General features: G+C 34.9%; 1 protein-coding gene across 1 annotated transcript in view; it reads right to left on the bottom strand.

Moving 5' to 3' along the window:
• LOC131679417 (uncharacterized) overlaps positions 1-12,510 on the bottom strand; it is a 183,377-nt gene extending 170,867 nt beyond the window's left edge. Inside the window, exon 1 of the mRNA XM_058960148.1 lies at positions 11,084-12,510. The gene's annotated coding sequence lies outside the window, so the exon portion shown is untranslated. The remainder of the gene's footprint in view (positions 1-11,083) is intronic.
• Between the last annotated feature and the right edge of the window lie 5,130 nt (positions 12,511-17,640).

Genomic DNA, 17,640 nt, shown 5'->3' with positions numbered 1-17,640 from the left:
TGAAAATCCCAGCTTCTGAGAAAAGGCCTATTAATACACAATGGACTTTCTATGGCTTCAAGCCCCTTGAACAGAGAGCAACAGAGGGAGAATTCGATGAAAAAGACAAGTAGATATTTCAAAATTTTCATTTGCATTAAAATCAATAGTGTGAAGTGTCTAGGCTATGTCGATAGCATAAAGGCGTGCATTCAGTTGACTATTGTGCAGTCTCTCTCCAGTCCTTATAGCTTGCATATTGTTTCGTTCGGAATTTTCGTTCAGGAAATAGGTATAAATAAGTCCTATACAAACACAAACTGTGTAAAAGAAATGGTTCAAACTACTCACTACTAGGTGAATTACTTCATGATCTGTGTATTAATATACCCCCAATATTTGTCTAACGATTGAACGCAAAGCCTTATCCAAGAGATAAACACATGAACTCTAGAAAAAATTTCAATTTGAACACATTATTTTGTCTTTGAAGTGAGCATATGGGTTTCTGAGAAATAGTTCATTCATTATAGAGGTAATTCACAAAATACTTTCAAAATCGAGTTCCTCGAAACACGTAGATGTGTTTTTACGCCCTTATATTCAAAATCGGTTTAGTTTTGCCCCTAAAATACCAGTAAAACAATACTCTGCATGAAACGGTCTCCTTTTTAATTAGTGAAAATTGCTAAGCGGGCAATAAAATTACAAAATGTTTAATATCTCCGCCGCTCGTGAACGGATTTTGACAATCACAAGCTTTCTACCTATGTGCATTTTGCAGGACAACATTGCTTCGCTCGAAAAATATTTGCCAAAAACTTGCTGTGTTTTGACAAAATCACTCATATACAAGGATGCAAAATGCCTACCTTTTCTGCGGCTGTATTTTTTCTGCCTACATTCTCAGTTCTCTTTTGACGCTGCTGCCGTTCGCTATTGCAGGACGCCCAGTGCTGTACGGCAGTCTGTAAGCAAAGCAGTAACATGACAAAAAAATACTGCCCCCAGTACAGCCACCAGACGCAGGCGGTACAGCTTCTCTTTCCTTATTTTACACTTTTTAATATTTTTAATCTATTCAATATTTTCAATCAAAAACGACTACAATAAATGCGGTTCGTTTACGCCACGACCGGCATCATCGCTTTCGTGTGTGGGCCTCTCCCTTTGACTATGCAGAGAAAAATGTACAAAGCGAGAGAACAAACTTTACTACGCCACACTCTCACCGAGCAGTCGGAGTACAGTAGCAAAACAAAAATGTATTCTACTGCTCTACGGGAAAATGTACTCGGTATGGCTACCATGGTATGGTATGGTATGTCATGAGCTGTAGTGATGCGTCGCTGTAGCGGGCTGTACGGCTTGTGCAAATGTAAATATACCGAAAAAAATGTAGCTGAGTCGAGCTGAGTCGATTGGTATATGAGACTCGGCCCTCCGGGCCTCGGAAAAAGTTTTCAAAGTTTGAGCGAATCCTATACATTTCTTTTGTAAGAAATGTAAAAATGTATTGACAAAAATTGCGTCTCTGGCAATTTTATTTTTAAATTTAGATTTTCAAATAAAAATCAAAACTATTGTTTTTTTTCCAAATTGACACCAGATTTTGGCATTTCATGGATTTTTAAAACATTGGGCGAACAAAAAATAAATAAAAACTGCATTTCCAAACTGAAGTCCCATATCAATTCAAAAATTTTCCCTGCATCGCAAAGGCATTTTTTCAGCATTATACCAGATCTCGATGCTTCATGACATTGTATTTCGATTGTGTTAAAATTTTGCATCGGGAATTTTTTCAAGGTGCAATACTTTTGAGGTATTTCCGGTTTAAAAATTCAGAATGACAATAAATATTGGCATTATACCGTATATCAAGTATACTGAGGCGGCGATGTTAGGAACTTTGAACTGGTTGGTGGATTGCTGATTAGGTTGCTTATCATTGCAGACAGCACCCACCCATCTTTTTTCACAAACAAGTGAACCTAAGGTGATTTTATGATCTATTGCTGATCAAGTTTTCCACATATTCTTCGTTCCAGTTTCTAAGAAAATAAGTTGCATCCAGTCATATTGTCGAATGACCAGATTATTCCTTTATTCAGACTTGTCGTTCAATTATATCCCCTACGATTTCTGTCTCTTCTTTCCTATTCTACAGTTTTCGCTTTGCATCTGGCTCTAGACCCATGCATATATAAAATCTCCTGAAATGACCCAAGTGATCCCTAAATGGATGTCGAACAAGACTCGTCATCGAAGACTCTGAGTTGTTTCCATTTAAAATCAAACCAATTGAACTTGGTTCGGCCATATCCGATCTTCTTTCGGATCAAAGATAGTCTGCTAAGTATTATAATATTCCGCCAGATGCAGAAATATTCAGCTGTGCCAGATATCTCGAAAGCTCGTTTAGATAAGCTCAGAATTGTAATATTTTGTCTAAAGAAAACAAATGGTTTACTGACGACAAGACTTTTATGCAGAACTAACACGTTTACATACCCGCTCACAAAGTTCAGATCGATGGTGTAGTTATCGATTCGAACTTCGCATGCATCTACTGAAGGATGGGATTGGCTGTTTCAAAGACCCCTTGCTCCAGCGAGCGAATATTTTGAATGACACCGGACGGGACAAAATTGTGTGTCCCTTCCAACTAGTGTCGGGTGACCTTTGGCGAGCCTGCTTTGCGTCTTCTTCGAAAAGTATCGTCTGCATGATCGGTTGTTTGTGCCGCACGGCATGCGCGCAGCATCGCACTAGTTACAAGTAAACGGGTCTTTGAAGTAATAATTTTAACTTTAATTGTCGATGATAGTTAATCTAGCTTTATCTACGATTTTTACTACAGCTTTGAAAAGGTGGTCTTTGTCTTGTTCGTTGTTTATTTTGGCCTAGCAGGACCGTAGCGTAGTGTTCTGGCGCCTTTGGTAGAGTCTCAGTTATGCACCTTTATGCTGTCTTGCAGTTTGGCTTTCTTTTTCAGTTCGACTTTCAAACAATAATTTTGTATGTACATGGGAGTGATACTCCTATCCTGACTTATTTTATTACTTAACCTCATTTATTTTATAAAGCAGACCAAGATAGTAGTGCCACCTAAGGTTGGCGCCCTTGGCGGGGCCCAATCTGGCAAACCGCACGCTAAGGCTCTGGTTGGAATATGAAGAAGGGGCACTCGTTACGAGTGATACTTGGAAAAACGGATTCATTGGCGGTCACAACGGCGTTCGCGTTATTGGTATGTGAATAACTAAATATATCTCTTCCTGTTTTTTAGTCATTCCACCGATTTTGCGGAGTAACCAAAAATTGTTAAAGAAAACTGTGATTATAGCAAAATCTGTGAATATGGCAGTACTGCTCCAAATATTTTGGAAAAGCTCACGTGGACATTTCAAGACTTTGATCAAAGTTACATGAAAGTGAAAATGATTAGAATATCTTATAAATTTGCGAACACTTGTAGTAAAAAATCAATTGGATCAAGTAAAACTTTTAACTTAGTCATTTTTGCTTTTCTCCTATAGAAAGGTTATGCAACCACTTTAAAAACCAACGCACCTCTTTCTTCTGCTTTTTCTCGCAGCCTCACCTGGTTCATGAAATGTCTCGACCTTTGAGCTATGATTTAACTCTCAACTCTTCTCTTGCTTCTTGTCTCCATCTATTACGTCACCATGTTAGCTCTCACCCCTGTGAGCCGTTTAGAAGGAAATTCCATAAGCCATTTAGCTCCTGTTTCCGTGAGTGATTCAGCTCCCCACGATCGACTCTAATAGACCCCGGCGGTAAACTACCCTACTCCAACTGAGAGTTCTCCGACAGTGGAATTTCTCTTGGTACCGACGTTCGTTTCCGTGAGCCATTTAGACCCCCCCCCCCCTTCGTCCCGGCGTAGCTTCCAACTATTCGACGCGGTCTAAATACTCGCGCTAATCTCCGGCGGTGGATCTAGCCTACACACGAGCTACCCGGTAGGGCGTCGAAGCCGGTCAGGCGATTCCGATGGCTGTGTTTATGTGTCAAATAATGTCACTAATGTTTCTCAGAGATGGCTAGGCTGATTCGCACAAATTCTCAAATTAAAGGTACAACCTTCCCATCGGCTGCTGCTGAATTATTTATTGATCAGATTTCCAGTTCCGATGTTACGGTTTTTTTTGTTAGGGGAAACTTTGCCACTGCGACCACTATTCAGGTTATCTTTTGTGGCTGTTACGGGTTGATGAGTGCGATCACACATCACGGGCATAGCGTAGTTGGTAAATCGATTGCCTTGTACGCAGATCACCTGGGTTCAAATCCCAACCCCGCACATAGGGCTAGAGATTTTTCCAAAAAGAGACGAATGACCCTAAGGTTAAAACCTCTATAATCAAAGTAAAAAAAACACTTCAAATTCCCATGTAAACGTGTACCTCCATGATGTCCAAATGATGCAATACAATGTTTACAACAGTACATGAATTTACGGGTCTAGATCACTAATGACCAATTGAAGTATCTTTGACCACATTGACCGCCTATGACGGTACTTGAAGCTCCCGGGGGAGTTGCCAAATTCCTAAGTTAATGTCACGCCTATTTCTCAGGGAATTGTTTACCGACTTTTACAAACTTGATTTAAAATGAAAGAAGGGATACTTCTTTTAACTGCAATTGACACATTCTTTCGTGACGTTACAACGATTTGACGAATCTTCATTCGACAAATATCTTATAAATTTATCAAATGAACGCCTACATCAAAACTTATTACAAATTCAGAAAGTAGACAAAATTTCACGAAACATTCAATCAATATTAACTGAATATACTGGAAGAGGATTGTTTTATGACCGATAGTGTAAAGTGACGTTACAACGCGTGACAAATTAGAACTTTCAACGTATTTCAATAAAAGTCAAATCATCAAATTCTAGCACATTCAGTTTATGTTGATTTAATCTTTCGTAAAATTTTGTCTACTTTCAGAATCAATAAAAATTTTTGATGTAGGCGTTCATTTGATAAAGTTATAACATATTTGTCGAATGAAAGTTCGTCAAATCGTTGTAAACGTCACGAAAGCATGTGTCTATTGACTTTCATTCGGTTCTGACTTTTGATTCCAGACTTATAGGTTGGTTAGTACGGTCGCATAGGAATTCCCAATAAAAACCATTACAATCGTAATACCTTAGAGGTTCAAAATCTTTTGAAATGGATATCATTTTACTTCGATTCGCAAATCCAGATCGCTAATGGCCAATCAAAGAGCATCACTATCGATAATTCCGGAAGTCCTCCGCCTCGGGAATATTCCCGAATTAAAGTCATATCGGTTATTTGGTGGTAACTGAACTAATATTCGCAAACCAAGTCTCAAATGAAAGGTACAATATGCAGTTGGGAGACAGCATAGAGGGCGCCAACACTAACTTTTCATAGAAAAGAGATAGAATATCGACATATTGGAAAGAATTACTGCAAAATGTCTGTTCTACAATTTTGTAGAAAACACCTAATTTCTATCTCTCTTTGTTGAAAAGTTAGTTTTGGAAAAATATGATTCGTATTCATATTTACTAGCTACAGGATTGTTTACTTGGAGTAACGTTACAATATGAACTAGATCATTAAAATATGGCTGATTCGCGACAGCTTGTTTTGTGAACTATATCACAACTATATTGTTTTCTGTCAAGACATCACATTGAACCTTATCAAATGATTAACCATGTTCGAGGTCCTAATGGTTTTCTTATATACGTTGCTCGCACCATTACTAGTCGCTAGAAGCTGGACATAACTATGTGATAACCCTAAAGTTGGTGAAACAGTTCACGTGAAAATTTTATGAAAAGTTTTGTGAAATAGTTCACGTAAAAATTTCATTATCATGTGCTGAGTTGCATGAAACTGAAAATGATTACAGATATCTTCTAAATATCACAAATACTCAACAAAAACCGTGAATCATGTACTAAGAATCATGGCATAGTTCACGAATAAATTACTATTAGCCATGGTCAGGCGTGGCCAGTATACTAGGACTAATGAAACAGGCCATGTTTCCGTGAATAAGATGTCATGATTTTGTGAACTATTTCACAAGCACGAATGGTCATTCATTACTATTTCGCTAGGCATCATAAACCAGTTCACGTACACATTATTAATATTTTCCGATTTTGTGAACGATGGACATTATACTAGGAATGATGAAACCAGTTCTCAAATGAATGAACAATATTTTATGATTTGGTGAACTAGTTCACGAGAACGAATAATATTTTTTTTCCTTTTTTTATTAACGACTTAGAGTGAGTCAATTTTTCCTTTTTTATGTTGTAACGACATTTGATTAGCAAGGGACTGGAAGGTGTGAAATATTTTTTAATATTAAGAAAAAATTTTTAATGTTAAGAGCAACAGTACTGAAGGAAGAGCAAAGAGTTGAAGGAAGAACGTTTAGAAAAGCGTGGAATAGGGTCATATGAGAAGGTTAAAGTGTTCTAAGTGTCTTTACGCTTATCCGGAAATGCCGTCATCGGAAAATTCTAAGGTTGCTCATATCCCACGCTTTTCTAAACTTTCTTCCTTCAGCTCCTTGCTCTTCCTTGAGTACTATGGCTCTTAATATTGAAAAATATTTCACCCTTGTTAATTAAATGTCGGTACAGCATAAAAAATAATATTTTATGATTTTGTGAACTCTCATGAGCACGAATGGTGAGTCATGAATAATGCGCTAATAATCATTAACACTCGGAATACCAAGGGGGTCTAAAAATGGGAACGCTTACTTTGACCGGTCATATCTCAGCCGTTACATAATCGATTTTAAATCTGTCTTCTTCATATAAAGGTATGTCTTTTGTGAACACGTCGAATTAAAAAATAGAAGAATAGAATTGTCTACCGTAAGTTACAGTAAAAAGAGTATAACAAAGTCAGTGAGAAAAAAATGGGAACGCTTCTTTGACTTGCCATATCTTAGCTGTTTGCTCACCAATTTTAATTCCTTTTTCACCATTGGATAGGTAAATCTTTTATAAAAACAGTGAACAAAGAATGATGGAAAACAAATTTGTGTATCTGAAGTAATTGTAAAAACAGTAATTGAGAGTCAGTACAGAAGAAATGAGTTTTCCTGTTCAAACAATCGTATCACGACCGTTTGTCAACCAATTTCAATTTTCCTTACACCAATGCAATCCTTAGAGCTTCTAGACTTGTAATATATGCAATAAATAGTAGATTTTCAAAAATTACTATACTTTTTCGAGTTTTTAGGAGATAGGATTTTTACAATGTACGTGGCGTACGGTTGATTGAAATTCTTTGGGACTTGTTAGTTTTACGGTTTGAAAATTACCTGTTTACTCAATAGTTCTACATATCATACATGGATATTATTATATCAAAATGTTTGCACGAACGTGGAGAAACACATTATTGTATGTAAGTTACTAAATAATAGAGTGTGTTGGGACGATTCAGTAAATACGAAGAAGTTCAGAATTTTAAAATATTCGTCATATAACTTTAAATTTGAAGCGATGACCTATACATTTTAATACACCAGTCGATTGTAATTCATGGCGGCCACAATTTCTGAAAAAACACATTTTTATATTTTCTCAAAAAATAGCCAAAAGTACGTAGAAGTACAGAAATTTCATTTAGTTGGCAAATAACGTCGAATTCAAAGCGATGGCCCATACCTTTTTATATACCAATCGATTATAATTGATTTTGGTTACAATTTCTGGAAGAACAATTTTTATATTTTCTCAAAAAATAGACAAAAGTACGTAGAACTACAGTAATTTCATTTAGTTGACAAATAACTTCAAGTATTCAAAGCTATCACCTATGCAATTCATACACCAATCGATTGTAATTGATTTTGGCTACAATTTCTGAAAGAACAAATTTTTATATTTTCTCAAAAAATAGCAAAAAATACGTACAAGTACAGAAATTTCATTTAGTGGGCAAATAACGTCGGGGGGATTTATACTTTTTTATACACCAATCGATTGTAATTGATGGCGGCTACAATTTTTGAAAGAACACATTTTTATATTTTCTCAAAAAATAGACAAAATACGTAGAAGTACGGAAATTTGATGTAGTTGGCAAATAAGGTCAAATTCAAAGTGATGGCCTACACTTTTATATATATACCAATCGATTGTAATTGATTTCGGCTACAATTGTGGCAAGATAAACTTTTCATATTTTCCCAAAAAAACGACAAAAATACGTAGAAGTACAGAAATTTCGTCTGATTGGCACATAACTACAAATATCCGTACTTCTACGCATTTTTGGCTAATTTTTGAGAAAATATAAACAATTGTTCTATCAGAAATTGTAGTCGCCAGCAATTACAATAGATTGGTGTATAAATAGTGTAGGTCATCCCTTTTAATTTGCAGTTATTTGTCAATCAAACGAAATTTTTGTACTTCTACGTATTTTTGTCGTTTTTAAGAAAATATAAAAAGTTTATCTTGCAACAATTGTAGCCGAAATCAATTACAATCGATTGGTATATATAAAAGTGTAGTCATCACTTTGAATTTGACCTTATTTGCCAACTAAATCAAATTTCCGTACTTCTACGTATTTTGTCTATTTTTTGAGAAAATATAAAAATGTGTTCTTTCAGAAATTGTAGCCACCATTAATTACAATCGATTGGTGTATAAAAAAGTATAAATCATCCCTTAAAATTCGACGTTATTTACCCACTAAATGAAATTTCTGTGCTTATACGTATTTTTGGCAATTTTTTTTAGAAAATATAAAAATATGTTCTCTCAGAAATTGTAGCCAAAATCAATTACAATCGATTGGTGTATAAATTGCATAGGTGATAGCTTTGAATACTTGAAGTTATTTGTCAACTAAATGAAATTACTGTAGTTCTACGTACTTTTGTCTATTTTTGAGAAAATATAAAAATGTGTTCTTTCAAAAATTGTAGCCGCCATCAATTACAATCGATTGGTATATAAAAAGGTATAGGCCATCACTTTGAATTCGACGTTATTTGCCAACTAAATGAAATTTCTATACGTCTACGTACTTTTGGCTATTTTTTGAGAAAATATAAAAATGTGTTTTTTCAGAAATTGTAGCCGCTATCAATTACAATCGACTGGTGTATTAAAATGTATAGGTCATCGCTTCAAATTTAAAATCGTCCTAACACACTCTATTATTTAGTAACTTACATACAATAATGTGTTTCTCCACGTTCGTGCAAACATTTTGATATAATAATATCCATGTATAATATGTAGAACTATTGAGTAAACAGGTAATTTTCAAACCGTAAAACTAACAAGTCGCAAAGAATTTCAATCAGCCGTATGCCACGTACATTGTAAAAATCCTATCTCCTAAAAACTCGAAAATGCATAGTAATTTTTGAAAATCTACTATTTATTGCATATATTACAAGTCTAGAAGCTCTAAGGATTGCATTGGTGTAAGGAAAATTGAAATTGGTTGACAAACGGTCGTGATACGATTGTTTGAACAGAAAAACTCATTTCTTCTGTACTGACTCTCAATTACTGTTTTTACAATTACTTCAGATATACAAATTTGATTTCCATCATTCTTTGTTCACTGTTTTTATAAAAGATTTACCTATCCAATGGTGAAGAAAGAATTAAAATTGGTGAGCAAACAGCTAAGATATGGCAAGTCAAAGAAGCGTTCCCATTTTTTTCTCACTGACTTTGTTATACTCTTTTTACTGTAACTTACGGTAGACAACTCTATTCTTCCATTTTTTAATTTGACATATTCACAAAAGACATATCTTTCTATTGGTGAAGACAGATTTAAAATCGATTATGTAACGGCTGAGATATGACCGGTCAAAGTAAGTGTTCCCATTTTTTTAGACCCCCTTGGTAGTCCGCGTAACTTTTTACCCCCTTGGTATTCCGAGTGTTAATCAGTTGACGTATACATGAATAATCTTTTATGATTTTGTTAACTATTTCACGTTCACAGATATTGAATCGAGACTAATATATTAGGAATTGATCTGGTTCATGAAGATTGATAGGATTTTTGAATAATATTCAGAGTTTCGTGCAATAGTTCACGAGAAAATGTTTTCATTTTGTGAACTAATTCACAATCACGAAAACCAGATCATGTTCGAGATGTAATAAATCATGTGTCAGTTCACGTCGTATAGTTGGACACTGCATAATATTTTTTTTATATATATGAATAAAATCACGAGTTAACCTTTGATTTTATGAATAATTTTCATAAAGTTGTGAACTAGTTCACGTACAGATAATCGATTTAGTAATACCATGGCGGAAACCATGATAGAAGTTCACAAAATAAAAACTAATCTCCACTAATAAAAGCGTTATGCAGGCGTTACTTTTCAACCAGCACGTAGGCTGCACTTCTGGATTCATGGATCTCTTCATAACGCATAAGATCTGCTTGCATAACTCGTCTACCAAGAGAATTTTAGGGGTGAATAAATTCATAAGAAATAAGATAAAGAATTATACCTCATCTCTAGAATGTCAATGAAAATTAATGAAAGAAGTGTAGAATTATAAACAAATGAAAACTTCATCAGAACATTTAGATCAGGTAGCGTTTTCAATTTCCTTATTTTTCAAAAATTCTAGTCCATCAGGACGAATCGGAATTTGATTTGTTGGAATTTTCACTTAAATTTCCAAAATGATATATACGTTCCTAATTCAAAACACAGTCTATTCTGAAATCTACGTGGAACTTATTTTCCAGCGCTACAGTTTAGGAAGCTCATAGAGCGAAAAAATTGGAAAATTACATTCGCTTAAGGGCCCGAATATGCTTCACAACTAACAGGGCGATGAATCCCGATTAGAAAAGCGTTTTATTCATGGAAAATTTTCCGATTCTATCGAATTCATGTTATTTTGACATTGATAAAACTACCCTTATTCCTCGGCACGTGCCTTCCCAAACCAAAAAAAAACACCCTTGCGACGCGCACAATCGCACCGCATGCTATGGTAAAGTGCTAAATTAAATCATTTCAATTAGTACCCGTACGACTTACCTTCCAGCAAAAAAAAACGTCACTCCAACGGCTTCAAAAGGCCCTCAATTCTTTCCCCTGCCAACAGTCTGGGTGTGTGTATGTTGACTGTTTTCTTTTGCCTTTGTTAGTTACCTCCGGTTCACCACTCAGTTGTCACCTGCTGACATCGCTTCGTGTTTTTTTATTATTATTCAAACCATACTTATATGTATTTTGATGGCACTCTGACAGTTGATGACTCCGAACGCCGCTCGTTACTCGAGCTAGTGGCGCACAGTGGCGGTACGGCACCACACAAACAAACGCACAACAACACCAGTGTGGGGGAAGCTTAATTTTTCTCAGCGCTTCGTGTTTTTTTTCCAAGCCTTATTTACAAAACACCCATATGAAGCCCCCAGGCAGTCAGGGGCAAAAAATACTAAATAGCTCAACTGTAACTGGCGACGTTTCACGGCGAGTGTAAAAAAAGTATGGGAAAACAGACACTGTCAATATTTAAATTTATTTTTCTTTCCGTTTAGCACCTACAGGGCCGATGCAGTGCTTTGACACGACCACTCACTGAAACACTTTCCGATAAACAACAAATTGTGGTTTTGTTACGATTTGAAAACCGTTTTTTTTCCGAAATCGCGTTACACGCTCGCTAGAATCCTACCATATGGTTGGCGGAAAATCGTTGATGGGTGGGCAATTTCAGATCGCCACGTACCCCATTGGATGGACCGTATGCGCTTGTGTTCTCGGAAAGTAAAATCCTTTTACTTTCCACACTCCAAACGATCCACACTCCAACTCTTGCACTTTACGCCAAAAATCCTGATTGGCCTGTCGAGTTGATGCACTAGCAAACCGTATCCGTAACTTTTCCGACACGTACTGAGCAGAGAAGCACAAGAAGTTTGGTGACGTAGCCTCCTTCGGTGTGTTCCGTGTACAGGCGCAAGAACGAGCAAGGGGAGCGCTCTCTTGCAGGGAGGGTGTTTCTCAGCGAAAAGCTACCGACTGCTGTCATGCACAGGAAATGGGGTGGTGAAAAGTGTGCGCCTCCTCTCGGCTGAAAGCGACAGTGCACAAGTTCGTGCGGCGGTAGATGTTCTATCAATACGACCACCACCACCAACCACAAAAGAACCTCACTTCCACAACAGAGAGTATCCACCCGGAAAAAAGGTGAACTTGCCGTTTATCATTTTTTCCCTACACGAAATCTTTTTTTTTATTCACTGTTACGAAATGGCAAAACACAAATTGTTAACACGTACAGCGCGCATTTGAGATAACAACACAACACACAACACGCGCTATAGAGTACTCTCTATACCTGTGTATGGTATAATAATTGTAACACAACAACCGAAGAGCGCCGCGGCGACACGGGAAGGCAAACCGAAAACACGTCCGCTCGCTACAACGCCATAGTTGGAACTTGCGGCATGCTTTTCTGCCAGCGAAGTACGAAGCCTACTGCAGCAGTCTCATCATCGACGATTGCAGGCAGAGCGACCGTTGGAAAACTATTGCCACCCACTCTCCGCTGGTCGCTCGCAAGTTCGTTCGTTTGCGCGCGTGTATGCGGAGAGAGAGAATGAGCGGGTACAAGATCGATGGAGGAATGCATTTGACCGTTCTAAATGTACAGAGCTTTTTTTCGTAAAGCGTCGAGGGGCGATCGAATGAAACCATATGCTGAATCGTTGAGTAGGTCGACAGTTTTTTTCATTTGATTTATGTCTAATGCTGATTTCGGTTTTAGATCAGAGTCGCCCTAGGTTCGCTCTAATATTTACAAAATCCATACAAAAGTGACAGCTCAGAGCGAAACTAGAGCGACTCGATTCTAAAAACGAAATCAGCATAAGTTCCTTTTAATTTTCCTTTACAAAAATATATGGGTGGTCCTGCTAAATAAGCAACCAAAATGCACCGTTTTCAAAGCCGTATTTAATGCCTATAAGTTAAGGTGACAATCGTAAGGGGACCCTGCCTTCACGTTGATGCAAAATAAATTTGATGATACTACTTGCTCGAACATAGCTGGTAGATTTTTTCAAGGTTTTCGGTAGTACAAAAAGTTTGCGTTCAATTTCAGCAGATAGTTGAAACCAACCGGGTCTGTCTTTCATGAAAATGAGCTCACCGAAAACTACATCATATTTACACACATGCGGCTCTTTCTATGCCAATCGACGAAAACTGGATGCAGATGTTAATAAAATCTTCAAATGAGTGAATCAGACGAAATATCTTGAGATCATCCGCGAAGAACAGTCGTGAAGTTTTCAGCACTAAACGTATATCATTGAAGTAGAGCAGAAACATCAACAGTATCAGTTGCCTTCCATGAGGTATTTGTTGAAGTTGAAGTAAATGTGGGTACCTGGAAATCTCTCTCGTGAAGTACGATCGAAAAAATTACAAAAAAATGCTATTGATTAGAAATATCTACATTTTAGCGATTGTTATATCGTGGTTCGATTTATTGGTTGTTGGTTTATCACGACATGTCATACTAATTATTACGTACGATATTATAGAATATTTGAGACAGAAGGTGTGTTGCTGTCAAACACCCAGATGCACAGTGATGCCGCGATGGCAAAAACCCCCAAAAAGTTTTTATTTAATTCATATGCCATATTATTTTTTCCCAATTCTACGGCACTTCAGACATCATACTTCCAATTTTCTTGATTATCGTATGACAAATAAGCTCTCCAGAGCATTTTGAACTAGGGGTGTTGAAAGATGTTTTTCATTCCTTTCATGGAAAACATATGGCGCTATAATGCAATAATACAACTAGGTTTTTAAATAGGAAGGAAAAGGCAGAAACGGATCACTCCAACTTTAATTTGTGGCAATTTTTGTGTACTTTAAGGAAATCTTAGTGCGATCTTGCGCAAATCTGCGACAAAAGAGTTATGATTGATTTTTTCACCGTTGACTGTAGAAACTACGCAAGGGCTAGGTATCAAGTGGTATGAAGTTGATAATCGAAAAAATTTTTTTTTTGATTTCCAGAAAATAATCCAAGCTGATCTCAAATTTTGATGTCTTATTTTGATTATTAGGAACTATTGTGAAATAAACCGTCCAATGTTAAAAGTGATATTTTGATCATTTTGCACTTGGCCCATAACAGTACTTCTCACATTAACCAGGCCAACTAACGAATAAAATGGGTTTTTTGTATCGACAATGTTCAATTTATATTAAACCTTATTAATATGTTGGTTTCCACCCTAGAATCTTTTTTTTTTCGTTCAAATGTTTTTTTTCAGACATAGTTTTTAAAATGGCGTATCAAAACAATTTAAGAACATTGTGAATTATAAAAAAAGTTTGATCGAAATGACGAATGAGTAAATATCATTGCATAGTAAGTGGTAATTATTGACAAAATACACCGAAAAAACACCATTTATTGCACCTAGCAGTGAGAATGAATGAAGTGAATAAAATGAACAATAAAATGTAATGAATTACATGAATATAATGAACGAAATAAAAAAATAGAATAAAATAAATAAATTGTATTAAATGAATAAAATGAACAAATTCTGGTCGGGCGATTTCAAAAAATTTTTTTTTTGTTTTACATATTTGTAATCTATACCTATATAATATCTATAAATGTATGGAATATCTATCACCCTGGCAAAACCGTAAAATAAAATAAAAGTTTAAATATTCTATTTAAACTTTTATTTTATTATGCGTTTTCTATAAAGTCGTGTTTTCGTTTGTGTAGGCATGTTCCGTTCTAAAATTTTTAGTATATCGTGTGTTTACGAGTTTTGATTTAAAAAGTGTTACTATGGCCAGACACGAGCTATTTGGGATTCTAGGTAAAAGAAACAGTTAATTTTTTTGATCAGCGAAATAAAAAAACCGCAATAAATACATCCTGGAAAACGATGCTCGAAATTCGAACTCACGGCTAGAAGACAGGGAAATGAATAGCATATAAATATAAGGAGTAGAACCAACCAAATGAATTTATGAATAAAATTTATATAACAAATAAAATGAATTAATCGAATAAAATAATTATAGTAAAAAGAACTAATGATATGAATTAAGCAAATAAAATTAGCAATATGAACAAAATGAATAATATGAGGAAATTTAATAAAATTAATTAAATAAAACAAGGAAATTACATCAAAATAAATTAAAAAGAATAACACAAATAAATAAAATGATGGAAAAAATTAAAGAACAATTTAAATAAACAATGAAAAAAATAAACAAAATGATTAAAATGAATTCATAAGTAATAGGAATAAAAATGATTACATGAATAAATTTCATAAAAATCAATAAATTTAAGCATCATATAAAATTTCTGTTCTTGATCAAACGATTCAAATTAATAAAATAATAAAAAATAACTTTTTCCTGCATTCGAGAACATTTTTAGTAAAAAAACGCTGTTTTAAGCTCTAAAAATTGTATTAAAAAATTCTTATCCATGAAACAAAAATTTATGAATGAAAAAAGAATCGTAAAGGTACGCGAAAAATTTATTACGATCAACTGAAAAAATAAGAAAATTGATTCAGTAGTTTTTCGACAATCGTGATCGCGAAAAAACCATTTTTAGTAAAACTACATTTCGAGATAATCGAGTTTAAAATTTCAAATTACCACTGCTCTTGGTAGACGAAGCGCGCTTGGAAGCACTGTAACTTTCGATCTATTTCTCGGATCTCTATAAAAATATGGGAAAACATTCTCAAGGAGTTGTACTTTCAGATAAAGTAATAAAAAAATTTCGACCTTATGAAAAATGAAAAAGTACTTAACCCCTGAATAAAAATATGCTTTGTTGCTAAATTAGACAACATCTTCTCACAAACCAAGTTTTATTGGAGTCTGAGATGATTATGGCTTTCATTGATTTAGTTTTAGATAAGAATATACTGAAGAAAAAAATCAGTTTGGTCAAGGAAAAGTTTTTTTTATTAACTTTTTTCCTTAAAAGTGACAAACTTGAATTTTTGACGGTAAGTAGGGAACATAATTACCTATCTTGGAACAAAATTTAATCCAAATCAAAAATGGGTTTTTATTTGCAAACCGACTTTAAATTTTTAAAATCGATTTTTTTCAGTGTAGGAGCCAATGAAGAATTTTTTCAATCTTTTTATTTCTTATTTGACTAATTTTGTGAAAATCACTTGTTTAACATTTTTTTGTAGGACTTGTCATTTTTAGACTATAGCCATTTGAAAAAAATTGGTAAAAAAAGTTTTTTCAAAATACAGCCTAGATCATTTTTGGAAAAACAAAGTATGCAAAGTGGCTTTTTGTGACAAAGTCTTTATGTACAGAAAATTTCATTAAAATCTGAGAGGGTGCTGCCAACTCTGAATACGATTTAGCGCAAAATTCGTCTTTTTGAAAGTTTGTTTACAAGTTTTTGGAAAAGTGGTTACATAAAGTACCAAAAAGCCTGCCGGTACTTCCATTCCATTCTTTTCCACATTCTTATTTTTATTTTATTTTATAATTTCATAGTTTGTTTATAATTTAATCATTTAAACTTGTCATTTACAAAAATAGCTCAATTATGTGTTTAATCCTAAACTAGCATATTTTTATTTGTTATTCCTATACAATAATTGAATCCAGAGGGAAATATCAATCGCATGAATGGCAGTCACATTGTCCTTTCATTAAGTACATTTCGGCACTTTTTGGGTAACACTATTAGGAGTCTGTACAGAAATGGGATTAATACGAAATAATTTATCAAATTCATTATTTTTCTATTATTCAAAAGTGCTTGAAATGCTTGCTTGTACACGAATTTATCACAAAGAAAACGGTTAGTGATATAGGGATACTTTATTCAGAAACATTATGTTGTATTAAAATATTGTGAAAACTTATTTTTGGAGACTTTAATAAATATTGCGATAAATTTGGAAGTCTATTCAAGGTAGAGAATTAATGTTTTCAAAAAAGATTGTTTAGATTGTAACTTTGCTGAGAATGAAAATTTTCTATTAACATTTTTACAGTAGGTAGTTTTGTTGAGTTTTTTTATGATTACTGACCGCTGAGAATTACGATTAATGCAATCAAAATTCGACATTTATATGAGCCAAAACGCAGACTGTTGCATTACAGTCAGATGATCATTTCATCAAAAATTGCTCGATAAATACATACTTTTACTATTTTACCTTAAGGATTTATATATGTTGTGCTTGGCCAAAAACCGAAAATAAATTTCATATATTTGTGAGTATCATATCCTCAATAGCGTTTGGTGAACTTTTCATGGCGAACTGAGCACTCTGAAGTTCATGGGGTATACATGGGTGCAAGCTATATCACAGTGTATTTCCGGAGACCTGTTTCAAACTTTAAGTATTGTTGTGCCGTGTTTCAAATCAACGGGATCAAACAAATAATAGTCTTCTGTGCTCTACGTTCGGGTACGTTTTCATTGAAATGTGAATAAATTACACAACGTGATTATCTCGAGGCGACTTTTCGAAAAGTGACCGCGTGATGACTAAAATATTCTAAATACCGCTGAACCAATCGATCTGAAA

This window comes from Topomyia yanbarensis, chromosome 2, assembly GCF_030247195.1.
Source record: "Topomyia yanbarensis strain Yona2022 chromosome 2, ASM3024719v1, whole genome shotgun sequence".
Lineage (NCBI taxonomy): Eukaryota > Metazoa > Arthropoda > Insecta > Diptera > Culicidae > Topomyia > Topomyia yanbarensis.
This window is presented reverse-complemented; position numbering and strand designations above follow the sequence as displayed.